We start from the raw sequence: 27,705 nt of genomic DNA on the forward strand, positions 1-27,705 counted from the left end.
ATACAAAGATTCGGCAATACCAGCACCCTGCCCAACCAAGAATCAAACAATGATGTCACCTGCCGTAAGATTGCAGTGCACTCAATTCAGCTTTACAACGCACTCACTAATAAGGACTCAATTCAGCTTTACAACACACTCACTAATAAGGACTCAATTCAGCTTTACAACACACTCACTAATGCGCTCATCTGTAACGTGGCCGCAGAGCGGTCACACTGTCCAACCGGCATAACACACATGCCGGAAAGCTTCACATGAAATGGGACATTGACATGGATTCTCACTGTAGTGGGCCCCCATTGGCTAGAGCTGACAGATCCGCGTACAAGAAAGGCGCAGGGCTTAAGACCCATTGTATGCTTTTGCTCAACTGTAAAGTCTCCCATTGGGAAAGGAAAGCCAGTGGTTGGCCGGAGAACCAAGCGAGGAAGAGAGCCAATGGACAAGCAAGGGGGAGGATACGAAGGGACACAGGAAACAGGAAGTTGTGCATTATTCAGGTGAGGCCAAGGGGGGAGAAGAAGGACAATGGTCCAGGTGGAGGAAGGACGGTGTAGAGCATGGAGGAGGATGGCTGAAGGAGTGTGCACAAGAAGGTATTGGTTGGTGGGAGAAAGTGGTACTTTGGATTGAGTGGTTGTGCAAGGTGGTTAAGTGGAACGAATGGAGAGAGAGTGAATGTGAGAAAGAGATGTGGTTGACGTGTAGTGGAGAGGAGGGGGATGCTAGCAGTACTGTGGAGAGGCGAGAGTATTAGTAGTTATTTTGAGAGGGGAGAGTAACATTGGTATGTAGGAGGGAGAGAGAAAGTAGTAGAGAGTAAGATCGGAGGATGGAGGTAGGCAGTAGTGAGAGGAATATTGGAGGGATAAAAGAAAGAGTGTGAGGGAGAGGGAGGGTAGACAGAGGCTGGAGTAGTAGGGGACAGCAGGGGGGTGACAACTGAGGGAGAGAGAGGTAGATAAATACTAGGGCACGGAAGGAAAGGACCAGGTGGGATCTGAGTGTCTGAAAGGCACCTGTTCTTATGCAGAATTGCATTGGGGAACCTGGGTCAGGGAGCAATGGACTGTTCCCAGAGGGGACGCAGTTATGAAGGGCTTTATGACGTTAGGCCTTCACCAGCATGCAGACAGAATGTGTAGAGAGTAGAGGTTATCGATATCTAGAGACCATCCTGTGGTTACGGGACGCCCAGGCTAACGAGGGAACCATCTGCACTAGACGAGCGAGAAAGGGGCACGGCACTTAGCAAGCCCCGTTTCCATTCTGAAAATAAAAACCCTTGAACTGTTTGTGAGAGTGGGTGAGTTCCTGAGGCCGCCTGAGGCACATGGCTGGGGCTGGGATTACCTGGATGCTTTGTTTTGTTAATGCATGATTAGAAACTGAAAGGAAAGCATACTACAGGCGTAGGCTTTTTAATGTTTGCACACCGAGGTTGGGTTCTAAGTGATATTTCCGCATTTGAAAGGCCGAACACAAAAAAGACTGATTTATTTTGGTCTTTTTTGTGTGGCCCTTAAAATTCCGAAATATCACATAGTCCCCCCTCACCTGCCCTCCACACCCCCCGGAAGGCGATCCTGTCCCAATCCCCACCCTCTCCTGTTGGTTTCCCTGTTAATCGAGGGGGTTTAACCCCCCCCAGCCATCCATTTCCTCACCCACCACCCTCTTCCCAGCGCACCACACATTTTCTCCCCAAGCACACACACACAGAACACATTGTACACACTGACCTAATTCAATGCTCCTTTCCTCTCCTGCCTCCGCTTGTCAGCCACTGCGCGCACTCGCTTGCGGCAGGGGCATGACAGTTCCATTTAGAAAGACTGCTCTGTGCGGTCATAGAGCGGTTTCTCTAAATTGGTCGGTTTTTTTCTTAGATTATCGTAAAACCAGGTTTTCACTTAATGCCTGATACTATTAATAGGGGAGAAATGTATATGTACACGGGCGCAGGTCCAGGTTACTTAACCGCCATGTATTTCTGGCTCAAAAGCACCAGTATTGCATATTCTAGAAGTGCAGGGTGGGATCCTTAACTCTCAGTCGTTTCTCACACAGCACAGCTTGAAAGGTCACTAAAGGAAGCATATGACCTTTAACCAACAGTGTGGACCCAAAAACAAAAAATATTCACACACCTGGGGCGAAAGAAGGTGTATGTGTGAGTCCTGACTAAGTCATCAGTTTTGCTTCCCCTTCATTTTTTTTATTTTCCCTGTCACCTTGGATGGAAATTCTGAACACAGGATGCTATGTTTGCATTACTTTGTTTTCTATCAAATGTTTAAAAGTCTGGTGGCAGCCATCTCAGAAACCCCTCGAAATAATGTGCCATCCTGCATTGATTACTGCTTGCCAAAACAGGAATGCCCATGGTTTTGGAGTTTGTGTGAATGTGTACATGGTACATTCCCACTCCAGCCAAGAGTCAAAGACAGTACATGCTGTTAGTGTTGAATGGACATGCTTTTGCAACTACTCAGCTCCTGCCGTGTGAAAGAAAGAGGCCTTTGGGATGAAGGTGTTAGCAGTTCCTGGTAACCCCCCCCCCCAACTTGGCTAGTGAATGCTGTTACTGATGATATTAGACATTTCTCCCATGAAGCCAGTCAATTTCATTTGGGTCATTGCTAAACTGTTTAGGCTACGGTTATGCCATACTGGTCTGGCAATGTTCTTAAATGGGAAGTCCCTTGGCTTGATGTAATGTTTCCTGACCAGAGGCAACTATAAAAAAATAGAGCCCTCTAAACTTAGAATTAATCGAAGTGGTTTGGTCTCCTTCTTCCAGTGCTGAAGGGACACAGACTTTTTTGTGATAAAGGTTCAATTTTTTAAAGAAACAAATTTACTCTCATCTTAAATGAGAGTTATAGTCTTCTCGTGATCCATAAAATCCGCCATAGGAAATGGGTAAACCAATTTAAAGAAAATTGGCCAATCCTTATGAGACACTCTGATTGGATAAACAATCTCCGAGCCTTAAACCAGCAGATATTGAAAGGCATATTCCAGTCGAAGCATTTATTGCGGCTCTCCCCGGCTACTATATATTACAAAATCCTTTTTACCAATAAATCAGAGCTCTTTGCTTCATAATCTTTTTAAATTAAAACGATGACTGTATTTGATCAAATTCTTTGAAGAATGTTTGATCCTTAAAGAGAGAAGACAATGAACTGCGAAAAAGTAATAGAGATCCTTACGCCATTGCAAACCACAGATCCGTGGAAACATATTTAGCTTGGATTCCTAAGGTCCCCGATAGGTTTTCATTCATTTGTTGTATGTTTCACCTCCATCCGGTGGGCAGGGCACTGGCAATCTGGAAGGGTTCGCATGATCAAACACATCCATGCCCCCTTTAGCCTAATACTACCTAATCAATGCTGCATTTTATTTAATTTAAGAATTTAGGAAGTCCATCTGGCTACCACTGCTGAAATCTAAAGGTCTTAAAGTGATTAATAATCGACTCATTGGCTGGGCCCTGCAGAAGTATCTCGCTCTAAGGATTAGCAGAGATTGTCCTGAATATTGCACTTTGGATGCGTCAACTCGAACGTTCGGTTTTGGGAACGGTCCATACATATACTGTATATGTTTTTATCTATTTAGGGATTTAAACTCTTGCATGGCTTTACGGTGTTGTATTCTTCTTTTTGATTCATATTGGAATATGTTATTCTTGTATTAGTTTTGAATGGACACCTTGTTTTTATCTAATGTATTTCATGATTTGACTTTCATGACTTGTGCCGCAGTAACGTATTGATTGATGACGCACTGTCCTGATGAATGAAAGTTGTGGTCAGAGAATTATAGCCTCCTTGTAATCCATAAAATCTACTATAAAAAGTGGGATGCCACCCTTTAAGATACCAAGCCTCCACCTTATGGAACTCTATCCCACAAGGTCTCTGTGAAATTGATGATCCTTCTAACTTTAAAAGAAAATAAATTAAAAACCCAACTTTTTATACATTCATTTGTTGGCCATTTAATTCTTTAGCCGTCCTAATGTTGTCTTTGCCAGTCAAACCTGAAGCAACTTAGTGCTTTTTTTGAGCACTTAGCGCTACACAGAAAACATTCAATACTGGGCCAGTTTGGATAGGCCTTTGAGGAGACAATGCTGGTTTAATGGACAGCAATAGCCACAATCCAGTCCTTCTGTTCGAAGGATTACATTGTGCCTATTAGAACTTTCCTGAATGTTAAGCTGTGTGCACTACCGTTAAAGAGAAGTGTTGTCTCCAGGTATCCCCCTTGAAGTGCCTTCTGTTATGCACCCCTTGAAGATCGGGGAGCCTGCAAAGTATTTTCTCTGTTGTGGCCAACTCTGCCGACCAACCCCTTACAGACTGTTTGGGATCCTGATACCTCAAAACATATCAGTTGCCGAAAGCATGATTGACCCTTGTTGATCCCTGCCCTAGTGATGAAGAAAGCCCTCTTTTCTGGACACTGCCCTGCAATGCGCAATCCCATGCTGCACAGTGCCTAGAAGCCCTCTTTATTACTGTGGCGCTACTACTGGACTAAACATTGCTGATATCCTGGAGAGACCCTTGAGGCTTTCTGGACGGCCTATGGGCTGTCTCTTTTTGTGACCGTTGCTTAGGACCATTGAGTGAGGTTTTGATGAATCTCCCTAAGGCCCCAAGGACACCTAAGTGTGAACCCCAGGCTCTCCACGTACTGCCACTGGGAAACCCCCAGGAACTGGACTTCGAGTAAAACACCTTGCCACAAGATCACACGGAATCCCTCTGGAAGTAGCCACAACTGAGCCTGTGCTGCTTTCAAGATCCTTAGTCTCCAGAATTCCGAGCGGCTTGTTGGAGACAGTGTATTCAGGAGGGTCTATTGACAAATTCCAATGCCTGAGCATAGCTTTGCAGGGGCGTGATATGCTATCATTTGTACTTCAAATTCATTTTTATATTGTTTTATGGTCAGTGAAGCTTTGTTATTTTTATGGTATTTGATTATCCATAGTTTTGGTTAAGTGAACGCTGTGATATATTTCTGGGCACAGCAATTATATGAAGGTTTTTGTCTTTTGAGATTGCATGTATGTGCTATGCTATAATATGAACCAAGCCATCCGCATTCTACAAAGTGCAACCTGAGCATTCAGTCTCGCTACCAAATGGTGAACTGGGTGTTCTCGATAACACCTGGTTTGACATTAGAGTAATATGTGCACACAATGTGGTATCAGTGAGCGTAGGATGAGCCAACTTTGGAACTCCCCAAATCTCACTGCGGCTCACAGACCAACTCCTTTTCACACAATGATCTTTAATTGCTGAGGTGTATTAAACACACGGGGTACTTACATGATTGTTTTTCCTTATTATCGTATTATATGGTTTACTCAAACCTTAACATCAGTATAGCAGATACAAGAAACATATAGATACAACACCTTGCACATTTCTATTTTCACAATTAATATTTTTACAAAATTAAAGTACTGCTAATGTGAGACTTGTTCTCTCCAACCATAAACTGTGTCCATTATTCTTCGTTTCCCAAGTCGTGCACATCCTTCACAAATATCCCAAAAATGCCACCTCTTAAAACATCCACAATTTTACAATTAAAAAACAGGCATCTCAAGGATTGTCGTTAGAGAATCTACACACACTTCCGTTCCGTGGAAGCCTCGGTGTGGCAGCAAAGACGTCAAGATTAGTCAATTGAGTATATCTGAATCGTAGATAATTCCGCAGTTTACATCGACACGTGACTATGAACAAGACAGAGGTCGCCAAACTCCTTAACACTCTCAATAGTTCTTCTGGTCCCGAGCCTTCATAGCAACTTTCGTCGCACTCTTTGTCAAGCGAGACTCGTCAGGCATCAATTTCATACTTTGAACCTTCCCAAAAATCCCCCCCATCATCTTCCGATTAGCCTTGCAGAAAAAGGAAAATCTGAGCGCAGCTTGTTATGTACTAGTCTTAGCAGTTTCGCGGACTCCGCACCAGAGGCGTTGCTAGGGGGTAGGTGGGTGTCTAAGCCCCGGATTGAATCTCAGGCGCTACACCCAAAAGGCTAGCTAGCCCCCACTCCTGATAGTCCCGACATTAGCGTAGCCCTGGGTTTTGTCCAGACCTAGCAACACCCCTGCTTGGTACTCTTGATTTTAACAGCAAAACGAATTGCAGTGTTTTTAGGCGATATAGTCCCAAGCCGTCTCTCCCATATCAACATTCAGCAGTGTTACATGTGTGGAAAGGCAAGACGCAATGAGCCTCCAACCTGTTGAGCCATATCAGGACCAGACTTCTGCCCCATATGTCATCCCAGGTATTAGTTTGGCTTTCAGAAGTCTGTGCCCTGGAAGCATGGACACCCCACCCCCCCTTTCCCTCCCCCGGTTTTGCCACATTAAAAATGGGCATAGATTGTAGGTCTACGTCTTTTCGCATAGGAATCCAGCTCCTTATAACATCGATAAGAGTACATACATATATAATCCCTGGGCCTCATTCAATTGCCTTGTCCTTTAAACACATGGGAAACATTTTTTTTAGTGGGGAGTAATTTTTGTTTTGGTTACGTTTATTTCCAAACCATTCGGTTCAGTAAAAACTGACAGGGGTGTTCAGCAATCGCTATAAACCAAGTTCTGCTATATCCAGAAGAATCGGTTCGGCCCCTTAAGCCAGACATTGTATTAGTTCCCCCCCGACCCCCTAGATCTGGGGCAAAACTCTTAACAGAGATGCGCAAAAGGTTGTTAAATCTGGCAAGTAAAGATTAAACAGCGTCGTGGCGAGAAACTACCCTCTCTGAACCCTTGAGGCGTCCTTGGAAAGATGACCTCCATCAGGCAAACCTGAACAGTCGTGTTATGATGAAAGTTCTGAAGTGTAAAGCCAACTGTTCGAGAGAGAACAACACCTCCTCATTGCCTGGTGACACAGCTATACTATAGTAGCAATAGCTGGTGAAGGCTTCTTTTTTCGTGGCAGTGCTTCTGAGCATAGAGGCCTTCACAATGGTCTATGGCAGTGGCTATTTTATAAGGCTGGCGTCCCCCCGCCCCCGGGCTGCTGATGGCCAACCATGCCATATCTGCTCAAATTTAGAGCGTTTAAAAGAAGCCCGTCCTTGCCCACCCCACCCTCACCCTTTAGTGATATATACAAACAGGACCTTGCTGGATTAGATGAGAAAGGGAGACAGAATTGTCAGGAAATCAAGTGTAACAGGTCAAAACCAAGCACAGTCTCTGAATCAGACACTCATTTGTGCACTGTACAGTGAGGTGTCGTCACAGTAGAACCCTTTACTATGAATGCAAGGCTGCTTATAAAGCACTTAACACCACCCAGAGGTTCGGGGAAGGGAAGCAGGACATGGGAGTAAGGGAAACATGGGAAGAGATATGAGGTTAGGAAAACAATTTAGTGCCAAGTAAATGATCTTTCTTGTGTATCGAGTAACAGTGCCCTGATGTTACTTCTCAGCACTATAGGGAAAAGGAGAAAGCAACGTATATTGGGGAGCAATAACTCGAAGGAGTCAGGACAACAGCAACATCTTCAGAAGATCCTCAGCCCCTGACTTCATCCTCCACACAAGGCATCAGAAGAACCGCAACACCAGACACCATCCTGCCCAGAAGGAGTCAGGACGACAGCATCATCTTCAGATGATCCTTAGCCCCTGACTCCATGCTCTACGCAAGGCATCAGAAGAACCGCAACACCAGACACCATCCTGCCCAGAAGGAGTCAGGACGACAGCATCATCTTCAGATGATCCTTAGCCCCTGACTCCATGCTCTACGCAAGGCATCAGAAGAACCGCAACACCAGACACCATCCTGCCCAGAAGGAGTCAGGACGACAGCATCATCTTCAGATGATCCTTAGCCCCTGACTCCATGCTCTACGCAAGGCATCAGAAGAACCGCAACACCAGACACCATCCTGCCCAGAAGGAGTCAGGACGACAGCATCATCTTCAGATGATCCTTAGCCCCTGACTCCATGCTCTACGCAAGGCATCAGAAGAACCGCAACATCAGACACCATCCTGCCCAGACAGAGGCAGGATGACAGCAGCATATTCAGAAGATCCTCAGGCTCTGACTCCATACTCCACGCAAGGCATCAGAAAAACTGCAACACCAGACACCATCCTGACCAAAATTAGTCAGGATGACTGCACCATCTACAGATGATCCTCATTCCCTGACTCCATCCTCCATGCAAGGCATCATAAGAACCGCAATTCCAGACACCATCCTGCCCAAGAGGAGTCAGGACGACAGCAGTATTTTCAGAAGATCTTCAGCCCCTGACTCCATCCTCCATGCAAAGCATCAGAAGAATCACAAAACCAGACACCATCCTGCCCAGGAGGAGTCAGGACGACAGCAGCATCTTCAGAAGATCCTCAGGCCCTGACTCCATCCTCCACGCAAGGCATCATAAGAACCTCAATTCCAGACACCATCCTGCCCAAGAGGAGTCAGGACGACAGCAGTATTTTCAAAAGATCTTCAGCCCCTGACTCCATCCTCCATGCAAAGCATCAGAAGAATCGCAAAACCAGACACCATCCTGCCCTGGAGGAGTCAGGACGACAGCAGCATCTTCAGAAGATCTTCAGCCCCTGACTCCATCCTCCATGCAAAGCATCAGAAGAATCGCAAAACCAGACACCATCCTGCCCAGGAGGAGCCAGGACGACTGCACCATCTTCAGATGATCCTCAGCCCCTGATTCCCTCCTCCATGCAAGGCATCATAAGAACCGCAACACCACACACCATCCTGCCCAGGAGGAGCCAGGACAGCAGCAGCATTTTCAGAAGATCCTCAGCCCCTGACTCCATCCTCCTCTCAAGACATCAGAAGAACCACAGCACCAGACACCATCCTGCCCAGGAGGAGTCAGGACCATTTTGTAATCAACCATCCTCCTTCTCAAGAAGGCTTAGGATCATTTTGGCATCAACCTCGATCCTCTGCATGAGGACAAAGGACGACCTTGCTATCAACCTCTATCCTGCACAGGAGGATTCAGAAAGGCCTTGGCATTAACCACCATCTTATCCTAGAGGGGTCAGGAGGACTTTGGCCTAGACTGTAATACTCAGCAGGAGGAGTATGGAAGACCTGGGTATCGAAAGCTATCCTGCACCAGTGGAGTCAAGAGGTTCTTGGCATCAGCCGTCATCCTTCGAGGAATGGCTCGGGTGGACACTTCCATCAATCTATGTACTTTTCCTCGACATTTTTTTCAGGTAAATGTTAAAGATTGTTTGGGGGTAAGGGGATTGGGTGGTGGGGACAGGGGATGAGATTGGGGGGTGTGGGTTGTGAGGGGGCAGTTTGGGGCACCCCCCAATTAAAAAAGGGAAAAGCAAACAGTGAAAAAATGCACGAGTAAGTTCAAATGAGGACAAAATAGGCGACAATAACACGTAGAACCAGCATCAATAGCCTTTCTAGCCCATAGAAAGCAGGAGGACCTTGGCATCAAAACCTTCCTCAACAAGAGGATTCAGAGGACCTTGACATCCACCATCACTCCACAGGAGGACTCAAGAGAACTGTGTAATCACTGCATCAGAAGTGTGATGACTGGAGGGCATTGAATGAATTACAAAAACACTGCTCATTGATTTTCATCATGCTAAGCTGTTCCAGAAGGGGAAAGACCATGTGCAAATTGGGCCTGGTTTCTTCCCCAAAAGGAGGCCGTCCAGAATGAACTGCTGGATCCCTTCTGCACGAGAAACCCCAGACATGTTTTGGCCTCATTGGAGGGCATAGGTTAGTTTTAGCAGGGGTCTCTATGCACCACCATCTCTGGCGCTGCATCTGGGTAATGAAAAGGAGTGGCTGGAAGGCTTTGACTTTGCAATCAGCCACCATGAATCCTGGAGAAGTCAGGAGGACCTTGGCATCAACCGCCATACTTCACAGGAAGACTCAGTGGGAGTGTGTAATCTAACTCCATCCTAGCCTGTATGAGAAATAAAGACATTGGCCCTCATTACGACCTTGGCGGAGATCCATGGTGCTATTTGCACCATGGTCCATGGCGCTAAGCTGCCAACTCCGCCATGGTGGTTGGCGGACTTACCGCCCCATTCCGACCTTGGCGGGGCGGTAAGTCCCCAATCCCCATTTACCCTTCCCCATTCCCATTTTTGCCCCATAGGGTATAATGGGAGTGGGGAAGGCGTTAATTACGCCACCGTAAATTACGGTGGCGTAATTAACAACAAGGTCCCTTAGCGCCATGGATTTTACCGCCTGCAAAAAGCAGGCGTAAAAATCACCATGGCGCTACGGGAACTCGTACTCAGGCGGAAAGGGGCGCCATGGTTTACGCCGGCGTAAACCCCCTTCCACCAGGGTCGTAATGAGGGCCATTGGCATCAATTGCCTTCTATCCCGAAGGAGTCAGGAGCACCTTGACATCAACCGCCATACTCCACAGGAAGACTCGGTAGGAGTGTGTAATCTAACTCCATCCTAGCCTGTATGAGAAATCAAGACATTGGCATCAATTGCCTTCTATCCCGAAGGAGTCAGGAGCACCTTATCAACAACCGACTCCATGTCCTTGAGGAGTCAGGAGGGTGTGCACCTCAAACTCCATCTTCCACAGGAGGAGACAGGAGGGCCTACGCATCAACATCCTTTCTGTCCTGAAGACATCAGCAGAACATTAGCATCAACAACTTCCTCCACAGGAGGACTGTGCCAGAAACCACCATTCATTACTGGAGAAATCTAGACGGACTTTGCATCAGCCATCATGCTCCCCAGAATGACTTCAGAGGATTTGTAATCAAGTGCCACGTGACCCTTGAGGAGTCAGGAGGACCTTTGCCTCTACCATGATCTTATCCTGGAGACGTCAGGAAGACGTTGGCACAGCAGCCATTCCATTCTGGAGGAAATGGGAACTTGGCATCAACCCCAACCTCTCCAGAAGGATTCACGATTACATTGGCATCAACATTATCCTAGTCAGAAGGACTTTGAATTTGACTGCCATCCTCCACAAGAAGAAAATGGCGGACCTAGGCATCAAATTTCAGCCTCCAGAAGTGGGTTCAGGGGGGTGTTGTCATCAGTCACCATCCACCCCAGTGTGACTTAAGGAGACCACAGCACCAATAGCCATCCTATCCTGTAGAAATCGGAAGGTTTCCATCAACATTGCATCCTGGTAAGAGTTGCAGCAGCAGCGTGGGAACTGGAAGAGGCAGCAGTGGGGAAGCCTGGACTGTACGCCTGGGAACTGGAAGAGGCAGCAGTGTAGCTGGCGGGAGAGCTGGGCTGTCCGCCTGGGAACTGGAGGAGGCAGCAGTGGAGCTTGTGTGAGAGCTGGGCTGTCTGCCTGGGAACTGGAAGAGGCAGAAGTGGAGCTTGCAGGAGAGCTGGGCTGTCCGTATGGGAAGTGGAAGAGGCAGCAGTGGAGCTTGCGGGAGAGCTGGGCTGTCCGGGTGGGAACTGGAAGAGGCAGCAGTGGAGCTCGCGGGAGAGCTGGGCTGTCTTCGAGGGAACTGGAAGAGGCAGCAGTGGAGCTTGCAGGAGAGTTGGGCTGTCCGTATGGGAACTGGAGGAGGCAGCAGTGGAGCTTGCGGGAGAGCTGGGCTGTCGGGTGGGAACTGGAGGAGGCAGCAGTGGAGCTTGCGGGAGAGCTGGGCTGTCCGCATGGGAACTGGAAGAGGCAGCAGTGGAGCTCGCGGGAGAGCTGGGCTGTCCGCGTGGGAACTGGAAGAGGCAGCAGTGGAGCTCGCGGGAGAGCTGGGCTGTCCACGTGGGAACTGGAAGAGGCAGCAGTGGAGCTTGCGGGAGAGCTGGGCTGTCCGCGTGGGAACTGGAAGAGGCAGCAGTGGAGCTTGCGGGAGAGCTGGGCTGGCCGCGTGGGAACTGGAAGAGGCAGCAGTGGATTTTGCGGAAGAGCTGGTCTATGGAGGCTTTGTAAGCCATGATGGTTTTGGGCTGGGACCGGCCATCTCCCTCTGCCTTTCAAGCCAGGCTCTGGTGGCTCGGGTAGGGCCTGCCGCTCGGTAAGGTCCCACAGGATTTTGCCAGACCAGTTTGCCTGGGTTCCATACGGTGGATGGGCTGTCAGGTCCATTGAAAATGATGCAATCCAGGTCCCCGGGGGTGCTCTTGCCTCTGCTACCATTTGGCCTGTGGTCTTAGCCACTGCGCCGGTGGAGGGACTGTGTGTGGGAATGCATTTTCCTTCGGCTGGTCCAGCCTGTGCCGTGCGGTCACCATGATATGATATGATATGGCATTTATAATGCGCCTATACACAAGTGGCCTGGAATGGCACCAGTAAAGGCATTCTGAGTTTGCTATATTCTTGGGGGGGGGCGGGGCGGGGGCGGACACACCTGCTCTGACTGTGAATTTGGACTTTAGAGCCCATGTGTGGACCTTTATCATCTGAAGCCGGCCCCCCTTTTCTGAGTAATGGGAGGATTAAGGTTCCTTTGGAGATTATTTTGGAACTTGTTAATCACTTTTTACCACTGGCCTCTTTCGGCGTTGTCATTTATGCTTGTGTAAGGGGTGCCTAATTTTGTCTTGCAAAGTGCTTGATGTTGCGTGACCATCATTTTTTAGCGTTTCAGTGGTCCACGAAAAAAGCTTGCCTTCTGTTCTCATGTCCTTTTGTCCTCTTTCCCTTCTGTCCTATCGCTGACTATTGTTTTGTCATCATATCATAATTTTGTGCCCATCATGTATTGGTGTAAATTGCTATAGAAGAACAATAAAACAAACCAAACCAACAACACCACCCTCCTCAGGAGTAGTTAGGAGGAGCTTGCCATCAACCTTCATTCTTTCCTGCAGGGGTAGGCAAGGTGTCCGGGGGTCTCCCCTGCATTTTACAGTATGATGTGATAGGTTATTTATAACAAACATAATATCCGGAGGTTTCTAAGCGCGGACCCAGGGATCGAACCTGGACTGTTCCGTGTCATTTTGCTTCCAAGGCGAGTACGTTGCCGCTGAGCTATCCTCCCGATACCAGACAAAAGGTCCTGTTCTCACATAGAACCATCTGGTGGACACTTGCACCAGCCATCTTCCTCCGCAGGGGGACTCACGAGGACTTTGTAATCCACTACCGTCCCATTTTACAGCAGAGAGGGGGTCCTTTTCATGTAGCACCATCCGACCCTAGGTGGCCTCTGCAGACCGACAAGGGTCACCTCCACGCCCCACAGGAGGCCTCTCCAGTCCGAAGGCCACACTCCATTCCCCTGCGGGGGGCCTCCGCAGTCCAGAGGCCGCTCACACGCTTGCATTTGTTTTACAGCCGCTGCTTTGCAAGTGTAATCTCTCTCTGTGCTCCTCTAATGAAGTGATTCAGGGGCCCCGGGATGGAATGTTTGACGTCCCTGGTCCAGACTCTCCGCCGCTGCTGCCGCCAAAACCTGAGCACAAATTATTCCGTTCTGAAATTATTCAACTTTCAAGGAGAAGCGAGAACCTAAGTCCACATTCCGCATGCGGCGAGCGTTCTGCTCAGTAACCCGGAGCGACTAGCACTGCAAGACTGGCTGCCTGATCCGCATCTGCCCACAAGGGCAACCTTATGCCCCTACCGTGCTATTGCCCACCAGTGCAAGTCTGGCCAGGCCCTCTGCCCACAAGAAGCAAAGCCAACCTTCTGGTATTTAATGCCCATCATTGCAAGTGAGGACATTCCTACAAGAGCACCCACCTGCTCAGCGCAGCATTACTGGCCATATTCTATACTGCCCAATAATGCCTGGGTGACAATCTCCACTGCCCAACACGGAACGATAGCCCAGCATCCTGCTATTTACTGCTCACCACTGCAAGTGTGGTCATGCCGTCTGCCGACAATAATAGGGCCAACATATGCCTATTGCCCACAATAATAGGGGCCACAATCCGACACCTTATTGCACAGCACTACAAATGTGGCAATGCCTATTGCCCACAATAATAGGGGCCAACATCGTGCACCTTATTGCACAGCACTACAAACGAGACCATGTCTATTGCCCACAATAATAGGGCTAACATCCTGCACCTTATTGCACAGCACTACACATGTGATCATGCCTATTGCCCACAATAATAGGGGCCACAATCCGGCAGCTTATTGCACAGCACTACAAATGTGGCCATGCCTATTGCCCAAAATAATAGGGCCAGCATCCTGCACCTTATTGCACAGCAGTACACATGTGGCCATGCCTATTGCCCACAATAATAGGGCACACAATATGACACCTTATTGCACAGCACTACAAATGTAGCCATGCCTACTGCCCACAATAAGAGGGGACACCCTCCTCTTACTCGCTGCTCACCACTGCAATTGTTGCCATGCCTAATGTCCACAACAACAGGAGTCCACCTGGTAATCACTGCTCATCAGTGCAATTGTGGCCATGACTAATGTCGACAACAACATGGGCCCACCTGGTGGTCACTGCTCACCACTGCAAGTTTGGCCCTGCCTGCTGCCCACAAAAAGATGGGCCAACTTCCTGATACTCACCACTACAACTCAGATGTGGCCATGATTACTGCCCACAATAAGAGGGACCACCTCCTGTTACTCATTGATCACCACCGCAAATATGGCCATGCCTACTGCCCACAATACGAGGAAACACCTCCTTTTAATGATTGCCCACCACTACAAATGTGGCCATGCCAACTGCCCACAATAAGACGAAACACCCCCCTGTTACGCATTTCTCACCACTGCAAATGTGGCCATGCCTACTGGCCACAATAAGAGGGAACACCTCCTGTTAATGATTGCTGACCACTGCAAATGTAGCCATGCCTACTGCCCAAAATAAGAGGAAACACCTCCTGTTAATGATTGCTGACCACTGCAAATGTAGCCATGCCTACTGCCCAAAATAAGAGGAAACACCTCCTGTTAATGATTGCTGACCACTGCAAATGTGGCCATGCCTACTGCCCAAAATAAGAGGGAACACCACCTGTTAATGATTGCTCACCACTCCAAATGTGGCCATGTCTTCTACCCACAACAAGAGCGGGCAATTCCTACTGCTGCCTGCCCACCACTGCAAGTGTAGCCATTCCATCAACAAGAATGTCCACCCTGCTGCTCAATGCAGGAATATTGACCATGTCCCATTCTTAGAAATGCTCGTATCGCTTCGACGTCGTATGGTTTAGTGTTATGGGCTACAAGTGATGCTTAATGCATTTACACTGTAGTAGCGCAGCCCCCCCGCCACCACATGTCCTGTGAGGGAATACCCTTGGACTATTAAAAAAAAACTTTGTATCAGCAAAAAAAAGGAAATCATTTCTTTTTGTAGTCACTCTGCCTTCATAAAGAAATTATTTCTGTGAGAAATAATTTCCTTATGAAGGCAGAGTGACTACAAAAAGGAACTCTTTATTTTTGAAGTCTGAGGGCTCACCCCCCACCACATGACATGGAAGCCTCCAGGCTGGAATCCTCCATGTCATGGGGTGGGGGGAGTCCTCTGACTTCATAAAGAAATTATTTCCATTTCAGTTGTCCTTTAACGGAAATAATTTCTTTATGAAGTCAGAGTGACTTCAAAAAGAAACATTTCTTTTTGAAGTAGTAGGGCTCCCCTCCACCGCATGACAGGAGGCCTCCAGAGCCTCTGCAGGTGATGTGAACAGGCGTGCCTGGCAGCTGCAGGGAGCTGAAGGCCTTGTTCCTTGGGCCAACGGATTAAAGGTAATGAAAATGTATTTTCTTTAAATGTGTGTGTGCATTTGTGTGTGTGTGTGTATATATATATATATATATGTATATAATGTAATGAGCATGAATGAGTGCATGATGTATGAGTGGCTGCCTGTGTGAGTGTATGGTGAAAGGGTGCACACTGAAATGTCTGGGTGGCTGCCTGCGTGTGCCTGTATGGTGAAAGGGTGCACACTGAAATGTCTGGGTGGCTGCTTGCGTGTGCCTGTATGGTGAAAGGGTGCACACTGAAATGCTGGATGACTGGGAGTGTCTGAATGGTGAAAGGGTACACACCTAAATGTATGGATGGCTGGGTGTTTGTGTGTGCGTATGGTGAATGGTGTGTGTGCTTGTGTTCAGGGGCGCAACAAAAGCTGCATTTCAGGGGGTTAACCCTCCAAATGTTGGGAGAGGCGCTAACTTCATGGTCGGTGGGTGAGGGGCAAACTTATTTGTGTGGGGGCATCTGACTTGTTTACGCATTATAATGAGACTATTCTTGTGCAGCTTCAATGTCACAAGCAGTTATCTCTCTCCTTTAAGTCTGGAAGCATTCACTGATGAACTGCTGTGAATGAGCAGTCTCCTGTCCCATATTTACCCTTCCAATCACTCCCCTGGCATGCAAGTACTAAACCCACATCACGATTTCAATTGCCGAAAAAATGATGCATTTGAAGGCAGGTACTAACAGTAAAATGCTTTATGTTAGTAATTGCCCAGCCTTTGTCAACGGCACCACCCAGGCACCGTTTAACATCTGTGTCCTGTTCTGTCCAGCAACGCGCTGTAGGTCAGCCAGATCGAGGGGGGGAGAGGGCTGAAGCCCATTCGGCTTAATGGTGTTACACCACTGCTTGTGCTTAATGCCTTGATTACTTATTGGTAATCTTCATTACTCCTAGCCCTAATTCTTTCTCGTCCCAGTGCTTGTGTATGAGGAGCTGAATTTAGGGGTTCGGGCAGGGGGTCAGAGGGAGAGGGAATGTGTGGTGGGTGGGGATTTTGCATCAAATCGTAATGGTCATCCATGTCCAGGCGAAGCAGGCATGATATGTGGTATTAGTGGCTAGAGAGGCATTTTTGTGCAGCCAGTCTAATCATTCCTTAGTTTGGCGTGACTTTTTTTAAGTGGGCATCTCTGATAAAGCATTCCTGCTAAGTGTAATTACATGGCTAGACTGGCATTTGGGTGCTGCCCGTCTATCCATTTCTTGCTGTGGCATTGTATATTTTTCGGGGCATCTGTGATAAAACAACCATGATAAGTGTTAGTGCTTTGACTGGCATTTTGGTGCAACCAGTCTAGGTATGTCTAAATGTGGCCTGGCATGCTTTACTGTAATATGTTATTACGAGTCTAGACTAGTCTACATTGTGCAGTCAGTTGGACATGTTTTCATTGTGGTATGGCTTTTTTAATAGTTGCTGAGCTTGAGGCCCCCCCATCAGCATGGCTCGCAGCGGGGGTCCCAGAGTTTGTGCTATGCCACTGTGCATTCACAACCTGTTCTAAAATCGACCACTTAAAATAAATGCACTGAAAAGTGAGACTGTGGTTATTAATAGACAAAAATAAGAAAACGTTTGAACGGAAAATTGGGATGTCCCCTTGGAGGTGGTATCAGATTATGCATATCTGGGGTTGGAAATGTATAACCGGGGCACGGGTTCTGGAGTAATTCAGGAATGGGTAGACAAGAGTGTCTTGTTGGGAGTGATACTTAGAGTTTTGGGTAGAAAGTATGGTGTGTGTTCCCTGATGGCATTTGTTACTCTTACCACAGCAATCATGTATGATTTAGAAAGCCTCAAGCTGATAAGGGAAGGACATTAAATAAAATGGAAGAGTAATTGAGGAGAACTACTCTCTGAGCTCCGAAGTCTGCTCCAGTGGAGTTACTAAGGCGTGAACTTGGATTAATTGCCATTGGTTAATTTATTCAAATAGGGAGAGCATTTGGAATTTTAAGATAACAAATGCAGAAAAAAAACAATTAATGATATCTTAAAATGTTCTATGCAACAAGGTAAGCACTCGAAAATGAATCATTTTTGAGAAGTAAATATTTTGTTTTCAACAAATCGATTTGAAAATCAATCAGGCATTGCCACTTGGCACTTTAATTATGGCACTCAAAAATAAATCCTTCTAATGGGTCTGGAATATTAATCTGGATAAATTAACTAAAATGGGGCACACCGGATAATATTTATCTTACTGTCCATGGCATTCACAGAGAGAGCCGTGCATTCTGGCACACGAGTATTTATAAAAGAAATATTTAATATGTTAGAAACAATGGCGATTTCGGAACAAGATAAAAAATTGAAAAATAGAAAATATGATGTGGATGTTGTAAGAAAGAATCGAATATGGAGACTTTGAAACATCCACTGATTTACTGTGAAGCCGAAGATGTAAATATAAAACGAGTATTTAGGAAATGTGTCCATTCCCAATCTAAGCTCAATTCAGATATTTCTGGGATTAGAAGTATGAGTGGCAATTAAATTAGTCTGGTAATTGCTATAGTACAATTTTGGTTTAAAATGTAAGTAGTAGTAGAACGTTTACTGTTGAATGGCGCACTCGCCGCTTAGGTGAGGAAGATTTTCCATATCCTTTTCTTAATTTGTATTTGTTCTTTTTTTACAGTAATTGATTACATTCAATAAATGTAAATTGCATCAGCAATGTAATGAAAGACTGTATATGAAGGTAATTATAAAATGATGGATGTTACAGGAACCATTTTTTTTTTAAATGGATAGGATTTAAGATGAAATTTGAAGTGTTTATTTTTTTGTTTTATCATGTTTTATTTTCACCAATAAAGTTTGCAATACAATTAGAAATAAACAAGCTTCATAAAATGATTAACCTGGTCACAAGATTGAGTCCAAAGGAGAAGAAAAAGAAGAAAAAACCATCTCATAATGCATAACGCAACATAAATGAGGAGAAAAAGTAGAAGAGAGAAAATTGAAATTTGAAGTGTACGTAAATAGTTTTAATAAGTATGGTGTATAACCTTTCTTATAAACCAATGATGCACTTTATATTTAAATACATACATTATTGACCATCTTCTTTACCGCCCAAAGATGCCCGGGTGGTGATCTGCACTACCCAACAGAGCAAGAGGAATTATTCTCCTGCTACCACTCGAAACACCGCAAAAGGGACCAATGCGTACGGCCCACTGAAAGAACTCAACCCTTCAGTTCAGTACTCCAAAAGTGACCATGCCTACTGCCCATCGTGGTGAGAGCGCCTAGTTGCACTGGCCCAACATTTCCAGGGTGGCTACGCCTGCAGCCAAACACAACATTCATCCGTTCTCCTGCCCAACACAGCAAAGATGATCATCAATGCTCTCAACATGGCCAGGGTGACCTTCCCCACTGCCTAATACTACAAAGGGACTGTGTCCACTGCCCTACATGGCAAGCATGATGGTGCCTGCTCGGCATTACTACAGCAATGGTGCCTGTCCATCCCGCCCTTCGCTTCTAATGTAGGTTTCCTTGCTGTATCCCTCTGCCCCCTATGAGAGCATGTGCGGTACCTAATGAAGGCGTAAGTTCCCTTCCCTGCCTCCTCCTGCCCCTGCATATATGCAGCGACGCTCACCTTTAACATCATTCTATCGGAAGCCCATGCCCCAATTTGCCAGCACTGACTACCCCAGGCTTGCACTGCTAGCCACTGCACCAGGGGTGTGAAACCTGTGGCTCTCAAGATGTTTTGCACTATGACTCCCCTGATCTCTCACTGTTCACTATGCTGGCTAGGGCTCTTGGGAGTTGTAGTCCAGATCATCTGGACTGGAAAGCCATAGGTTACACACACTTGCACTACACGGGGCCTCATTACGACTCAGGCGGTAAGGGTTTTACGGCGGCGTTAACAGCGCCGACCCTTACCGCCTGAGTACGAGGTCCCTTAGCGCCATGGCGGACTTAACACCTGCTTCTAGCAGGTGTTAAAATCCATGGCGCTAAGGGACCATGGAGTTAATTACGCCACCGTAATTTACGGTGGCGTAATTAACGCCTTCCCCACTCCCATTATGCCCTATGGGGCAAAAATGGGAATGGGGAAGGGTAAATGGGGATTGGGGACTTACTGCCCCGCCAAGGTCGGAATGGGGCGGTAAGTCCGCCAACCACCATGGCGTAAACGTACTTTACGCCATGGTGGTAAAGTCACGGCCCAGGCGGTAACTTACCGCCTGGGTCGGGGCTGTAAGGATCCACAGCTTGGATCATTTTGGGGGTGTGACTTTCTCTGAAGGGGTGGGCGCCCTCCTTCCCCATCGCTTAGTTGTAGTAGTTTGCCTGATTCCACCAACCCCCCTGAAAAGATTGTACTTCAGACAAACACCACAAAGAGCATGTTAAAAAAAGCATTCATGGCAAAGAAACAGGACTCCTCAGTGACAGCAAATAACACGCGATGGCTTGTTCACAGAGTGCAGGTGGCAGTACTCAGAATAATACATACACATCACCACTGCACTAGATCCCGGCTCATCGCCGCACATTGGCTGTGTGTCGATCTTGTTAATATTGATGCAAGTTCAATCACATATTTCATTAAAAAAAAAAATAATTAATGATCATTCCACGCATGCTTCAATTTTAACATTCCTTTCCGGGGAGCCATAGACCGGAGGTGTGCTTTTTTTTTTTTTTGATGATACAGAGGAAGGAAATCGATGGTGAGAATGTAAGGTGTCCTCCTACCCCCTTTTGCTGCCACGTAGCCGCCAGCCACTTGGGTCCCACTTTCTCCGCCAGAAAAACATGTGCACGGACAAGCGGCTGCATTCACCCCTCAACATCACCCTGAGTCCCAGAGGCGTTGCAAGGGAGGGTCTGGGAGCCATCGCTCTGGGTCTTTTGGTTGTAGCCCCGGATAGAAGCTTGGGGCTACAACCAAAAGGCTATAGCTAGCCCCCAGTCCCCGACAGTCCCGACATTAGCGTAGCCCAGGATCTTTTCCAGACCTAGCAAAGCCCCTGATCACCCCCTCTATAGGTACAAGCGTAGGAGGTGACTATGGCCAATAGCCTACCAATGTGCAGAGTACCAGCCACGAAAGTGGGGTCTCTTGCGATACCCTTGAACAGGTAGAAGCTTCCTTGCACCAGTACATGGTCCAAACTTCCCACTTTGGATGCCGCACCTCCCCATTCCCCCACACACACTCACACACGGCTCACTCCAATAGCCCTAATGTACAACAGACACATGGGGGACAAACTTTGACGTTCACTACACGAGCATGAATCCCACCTCCCTGACTACGAGCAAGCGAATGAGCGAAAAAAGGGAGCACGACCCCGGCCAGGGCAAACCTGTACATAATGCAGCAGCCTTTTCTGAAGGAATATCAGAAACGCCGTACGATTAACATGCAGCCCTGAATATAGAGCATCCCAGCAACTCACCCAACCTGCTGAGCTACCTTTGCAGCTATCTGCTTTAGAACTCATCGCTCGACTTGCAAAGAATGTAACATCAGACGTAGACAGATCCCTGATACTGCACAAACCACTAGGGGTTACCACCAGTGCAGTTCAAGCACCTGACTGACAAGTGCAATGCGATTCATCAGCAGCAGCATTGACTCGGCGGGCAGTCTCATTTATAATACACAGATGGAAACAGCGCATATATGAACAGGGTGAACGTGTTGAGGTTCCTGCCCAAAAACCAAGAAGGGCACTCGCCCCCGGCCTTGCCCCCACCCCTACCCTCCTGTAATTGATGTCAGTGCACACAGTGACCAAGAACTAGGCAGCGCTCACCCAAACCAAGGCTCTGCTTCCACTAATCGCTGGTACCAGCTCTTCAAGTACAATTGAAGCGAAAGCAGGACCACCACTCCCAGAATGCATCAGTGTGTGACATGAGAGCCCATGACTAGATAGTGGGGCCATCTGGTTGCCTGGGACAGTAGGGTTTCCAGGACCACCACTCCCAGAATGCATCAGTGTGTGACATGAGAGCCCATGACTAGATAGTGGGGCCATCTGATTGCCTGGGACAGTAGGGTTTCCAGGACCACCACTCCCAGAATGCATCAGTGTGTGACATGAGAGCCCATGGTGTCCTCATGGCATGGGGCCATCTGGTTGCCTGGGACAGTAGGGTTTCCAGGACCACCACTCCCAGAATGCATCAGTGTGTGACATGAGAGCCCATGACTAGATAGTGGTGTCCTCATGGCATGGGGCCATCTGGTTGCCTGGGGCATTAGGGTTTCCAGGACCACCACTCCCAGAATGCATCAGTGTGTGACATGAGAGCCCATGACTAGAAAGTGGGGCCATCTGGTTGCCTGCGGCAGTAGGGTTTCCAGGACCACCACTCCCAGAATGCATCCGTGTGTGACATGAGAGCCCATGACTAGATAGTGGGGCCATCTGGTTGCCTGGGACAGTAGGGTTTCCAGGACCACCACTCCCAGAATGCATCAGTGTGTGACATGAGAGCCCATGACTAGATAGTGGGGCCATCTGGTTGCCTGGGACAGTAGGGTTTCCAGGACCACCACTCCCAGAATGCATCAGTGTGTGACATGAGAGCCCATGACTAGATAGTGGGGCCATCTGGTTGCCTGGGACAGTAGGGTTTCCAGGACCAGGGAGTCATGTATTTATGTAGCAGTGAAAATAAGAGCGGTGGACCACCAATAGGGATCTGAGATGACATGAAGACATCACATCATCCTACAAATCCCATGATCCCTCAACATTGGCTATGCTGGCTGGGGCTGATGGAAGTTGTAGTACAAAACATCTGGAGAGCCAAAGTTGCACACCCCTGCCCGATACACCAAGGGTCTTTGGGAAGGAGTGGAAAGGTGTGTGGGTTCCGGGCAGTAAAAATTATAGACCACCATTTTGGATCAGAGGTGACATGGGGGTATCTGGTCATGCTAATCAGGAGGGGTCTTCTGGAAGGAGAGGGCCTGGGTTTCAGGGCAGTAAGCGATAAAGCCAATTTTCGATACAACATGACCTGGAGGCACCCAGTCACTCCATACAAGAGATCTACAGACTTTGGCTCTCCAGATGTTTTGGACTACAATTCCCATCAGCCATTGCAAGCAAAGTCAATGGTGAGAGGTCATGGGAGTAGTAGTCCATATCTGTAGAGCTGTGGGTTGCTAACCAGGCTCGAAGGAGTTCCCCACATATGTGTGTTTTGTGATGACACATAGACCTCCATTCTGAGCAGAAGGCGACATTGGGGTCACCTGGAAACCCTACTAATGTCTACAGGGTGAGCTCACCATTGGAAGGCCTGGTGTCCAAAGGCATCCAGCCGCGCTTGGCGGCAGTGGCGTGCCCAGACTCTTTTGACTGGGGTGGCCCACGTGGGGCACTGACCTGTGCAGGGGTGGCATGAAGTACATGCTCACACACAGATAAAGATCATAGTTTAGGATAATGGGCTGGCACCTGGGGAGGCCAATCAAATTCCAGGGGTGGTCACTCCCTGAGCACGCTTCCGCGTGGCACACAGCCCTGCAGTTCTCGTCCAGAGACAGCACATGCGTAGCCCCCTTGGAGCAACAGCAAACACATTAGGACAGATTGTCTGGCACGCAGGCGGGCACGCAGGCAACCCACGCGCCGCCTGCAATTACCGCACCGAGAACTGCGTTTATGCATTCCACACAGCTTCGCGGAGAGAGGCGCAAAGGGCTCGCAAGGGCGGCCTTTGCACAAAGGACGCTTATTGCACCCAAACACGACGCAAACAAGGGGAGGGTAGAAGGTTTGCCATTGAATCGCCATAAAGGAGTCCATGGCGCCTGGCCAAGGGGCACCAGCAGCTGGAAACCCCACACATCCGGCACAACACAAGCTGCAGAAAGTTCTGAAATGAAATCATAACATCATGGGCTCAAGCATTAGTTGCTGTTCTCCTGGGCTGGGCTCGATAATGCATTCTCGCATAATTCCTCACTCTAATCGCTTAATTAATTCGGACATTTCATAGCCACGAATTTATAGCATCAATCATGCTCCAATACGGATCAACCCCGGCCAGCCGGAAGTGCCAGGGGAAGCCGGGCGCCGAGGCAGAGGAAGGCTACCAAGGAGGGGGGTACTTCACCTGCCGGACCTGCCGCGAGGGTGGGATGGGGGGATTTCTGATGGGTTTCAATGTAGTGTTCCCTGCCCTTTGCTTTCCAGGTAAGACCGCTTCCTCTCACTAGCCCAGTATTCCATTAGCTTGCCCACGTGTAGCGTAGCCCTAACCGGCCCACACACTTGCCGCATTTCACCACGTGCAACACAGCACTGTGTAGCACGCATGCACGTGCAGCACTGCCGCACACCCGCGTGTAAGACTTGCAGGGGCGCCGCGAGGCAGCATGGTGCCCGCAACCAACTGCCACAAACAAAGCGCACGACTGACCCCTGCCACATCAACTGGGGTGGGGGGCTTGCTCCAGCTGAGCCCTTAATGGGAACCTACTGACCTAGTGCAGCCACCAACAGTCCCCATAAGCTCTGCCCTCGTGTTCCCCCTTCTGACCCACTTACTGCATCTTCTGGGTTCTAGTCTCTGGCTGGCTTGGCGCTCAGATGCCCCTGAGTGGTTCCGAGCGCTTTCTAAACACGGATAACAACTGTGAAAGTGGCACTCCCTCCAAGCTGTGTATCAGCGGGGGCCTGGTTGCCGCCCAACACACAAACACGCAGATCCTTGTGCTGGGGAAGGAATGGGGGGCTTTTGGTAACAAGGGCCCAGGGCCCAACTACCTCTTAGTGGCATTTGGAAACCACTAAGTTTACGGCACAATCACGTGGGTCCGTCTTCCAGGTACAGGGGGTTATCCTCCTGCGTCTGGGATCAGCCCTCCCTCCATCCGTTCACCCATAGTGGGGCCCTGGTTTTGAAGATTAGGTGCCCCCTGCTCTCTCTTTGTTGGTGTTGCTGTGTCTAAGAGCTGCCCCCCGCCCCCCCCCACACACACACACGGCTGATGTGGTGCCCCCACCTCCAGCCTCATGGGCTAAATCCTACCCCCCCCAACCCCCTCCCCACCCCCGGCTGCTGAGCTCCTGCTGGCCGGCACCTGTCTGCTGTCCGAGGTGCTGAACCTCGACCTGAGTGCACGGGCTGAGGCGACCTGCCCTTCCGCACATGGGGTGACAGTCTTGACCAATGCCAGAGATATGCCTCGCCAGTTCTTGGGGTCCAGCCATATCTTGCTAGTCTTACATCTACCCTTGAGTGGGGGACATTCACACCGGCTGTTAAGCCCCCGACGACCCCGCATCTCCCGAATCAACGCGGGTTGGGTTCGAGGACATACCCAGTCCCCTACTACACAATTTCGAGAGCAGCGCCCCCAGGCATGTTCCAGGTGGAAGGCGGCGGAGTGAGTCGCCCCCTTTCCTCTTCTTGAAGTGATATCAGCCTGTATCCCCACCACACACACACTCGCCCTGGCGCACCTGAAGCCCCCCCTGACTGCCACACAGCGCCCTGAGGCTGTTGCATGTATGCAGAGTTCAGTGTCCTTGTGCATACAGCCATTCCCACCGTATGTGTTGTTTGCAACCCCGCACCTGTTCATGGATGAACGTTTTAGATGTTCGTGTGGAGGGGAGGGAATCACTGTGCTAGAAGTAAAACCAGACACCCCACTTCTCTTCGCACTCCTTCATAGTGCCATCCATCCACTGGTCCCTCTGTCCGCGAATGCTGTCACCCCACCCTACATGCGACCCGCGGGGTGCCCGCCATAAATACATCAATCGGTTGCTTAGCAGTTAGGGTCCGCCTTATAATTGATTGAGTCATTAATCCATTAATTCATATGCTTTACACTCAGTACACTATTCACGCTTGTGTGAATGTTCAAGTATGGCGAGTAGGTGTCACTGCCCTTCCATGTAATTGCAGCTCTTCGTTCATTCATTCATCCATCCATGCATCATTCGTTGGTGCCCTGCTCTTTACGCATCTCGCCCTATAAAGATTGGGCGCATGCGTGAATGGGTCAATTGGGGACCCTCGAGTTGCTCGTGGGTGGAGTGGGGTCTTGCTCGCTGCTCTCGAGGAGGACCCCCCCGCGCCTCCCCATATCTTACCCCAGATTGTGAGAATAGTTTGATCCAGCGGAACCATCAAACCACTAGTCAAACCATTCATTCTACGCACTCGTATATGCCCAAGGCACTTCGTTCATACATGAATTCAGGTTCTGATAGGATGGGGAAAGGAGCGTGAATGCATGTATGAACTAAGAGCCTTGGGTATATACGAGTGCCCTGCAGACCCCCATCCCCCACTCCGCAACCCTCAGGTGTGCATGACACTCCTTACTACAAGGTGCCTAGAGGCCGTTCGATGCGCGGAGTGCGCTGTGTACGTGCCACCATTCATTCATGCATTCACTCGCTCAGTGTCACGGCCGTGTCAGCGGGTTCTCTGCGCCGTTCTTTGGGTCTGCTGTCCCCCGTGCACACAGGAGGCTCTTAGTAGATGTGTAGGGTTGGAGGGGTCCAGATACGCATGTTTTTGACGTCCCTCCTTTTCAAATCTGGCGGAGGAGGACGCCGCTTTCGAACCCTGCTTTTCTTTGGGGGGTTCCCTTTTCCTTGGGTCTGTGGTAAGTCAACCCACCTTTGATTACCCCCCACCCCCATTTCTCATTCTGGTCACCAGTTGCTCGTCACTACCTCAATATTTTTGGAGGTTGTCTTAGTACTCATAATACTTATTCGGCGTGTAGACCCTCGCTACTGCACAGGCTAGTTATTGCCCACAGCTCCTGGGGGTGGAGGGCGGGGGTCCCAACTCTCCAGCGCCGCTCACGCTGCTGCCCCCTCTTCTTTTTTGGCCGGGCGTGACGTGTGCTTGTCATGTGTGCTCCCCCCACTGCGTCCCAGCGTCCTCGCGTTGGAGGTGCGTGAATGGGGACCCCTTCAACACTGCCAGGCCGTGCTGTGCCCACCAGCCGCTAGGTGCGAGCGGTAGTGGCAGAAGGCGGTATGGGCGATGTGTACCGCAGGACTTATAGCACTTACAGGATTGCTGGAGTGGGGCGCATTCCTTGCGCCTCTATCCTAGATTAGTTAGTGGGTGGTGGGGGCTATGTCGGTGTGGCTTCTGTGCCCCCCACCCTTCCCTGGCAGGTGGCTGTATAGACGGAGCAGCGCGCTGGCAGCCTGACAGGATAGAGTATATGGGGGGTGGGGTGATGTAGAGCGCCTTGAGCCCCCCTCCCTCCAACACCACGAGCTCCGTAACCGTGCGAAGAATAATGATGTGATGGAAGGACAGCACCATCACCCTCCCGAAACCCCCTCCCCCCAATCTGAAACAAGACCCCCCCCCCATTCCATGCTCCCTACCTGTACACAGTCCCTCAAGGAGCAGCCCCTGCCAGGCATCGCACGGCAGAGCCCCCCAGAGCCGCCGCTTCACTCACCCAGCGCCGCCCGCAGAGCTCGCTTCTCCGCTCAAAACTGCGGCTGCAGCCGGCAGAAGCAGAGCGAGCCCGGGGAAAAGGCAGCGCCACCTGCGGGGAGAGAGAGATACTGCGGGGGTGAACGGAGCAGGCTGTACAGGGAGCAGAGCCACCTGCGGGAGAACCAGGAGTACTGCAGGCGAGAAGCAGAGCAGCTTGGAAGAGGGAGCAGCTACCTGGAGGGAGACTGGGAGCACTGCAGGAGAGTAGCAGCGCTAGTCTGGGAAGAGGACAGTGCCACCAGCTGGCAGAGAGTGGTAATGCATGGGGTCAACAGAGCAAGGTGGAAGAGGGAGCAGAGCCACCTGCCAGAAAACCAGGAGTACTGCAGGCGAGAAGCAGAGCAGCTCAGAAGAGGGAGCAAAGCTACCTGGAAGGAGACTGTGAGCACTGCAGGAGAGTAGCAGCGCTAGTCTG

At 49.2% G+C, this 27,705-nt stretch overlaps 1 protein-coding gene across 1 annotated transcript in view; it reads right to left on the bottom strand.

The window, feature by feature from the left end:
* Nucleotides 1-27,292, bottom strand: part of GRIK4 (glutamate ionotropic receptor kainate type subunit 4) — a 2,031,531-nt gene extending 2,004,239 nt beyond the window's left edge. Inside the window, exon 1 of the mRNA XM_069614332.1 lies at nt 27,173-27,292. The gene's annotated coding sequence lies outside the window, so the exon portion shown is untranslated. The remainder of the gene's footprint in view (nt 1-27,172) is intronic.
* Between the last annotated feature and the right edge of the window lie 413 nt (nt 27,293-27,705).

The sequence above is a fragment of the Ambystoma mexicanum genome, chromosome 9, assembly GCF_040938575.1.
Source record: "Ambystoma mexicanum isolate Mex_15411 chromosome 9, UKY_AmexF1_1, whole genome shotgun sequence".
Taxonomy (NCBI): domain Eukaryota; kingdom Metazoa; phylum Chordata; class Amphibia; order Caudata; family Ambystomatidae; genus Ambystoma; species Ambystoma mexicanum.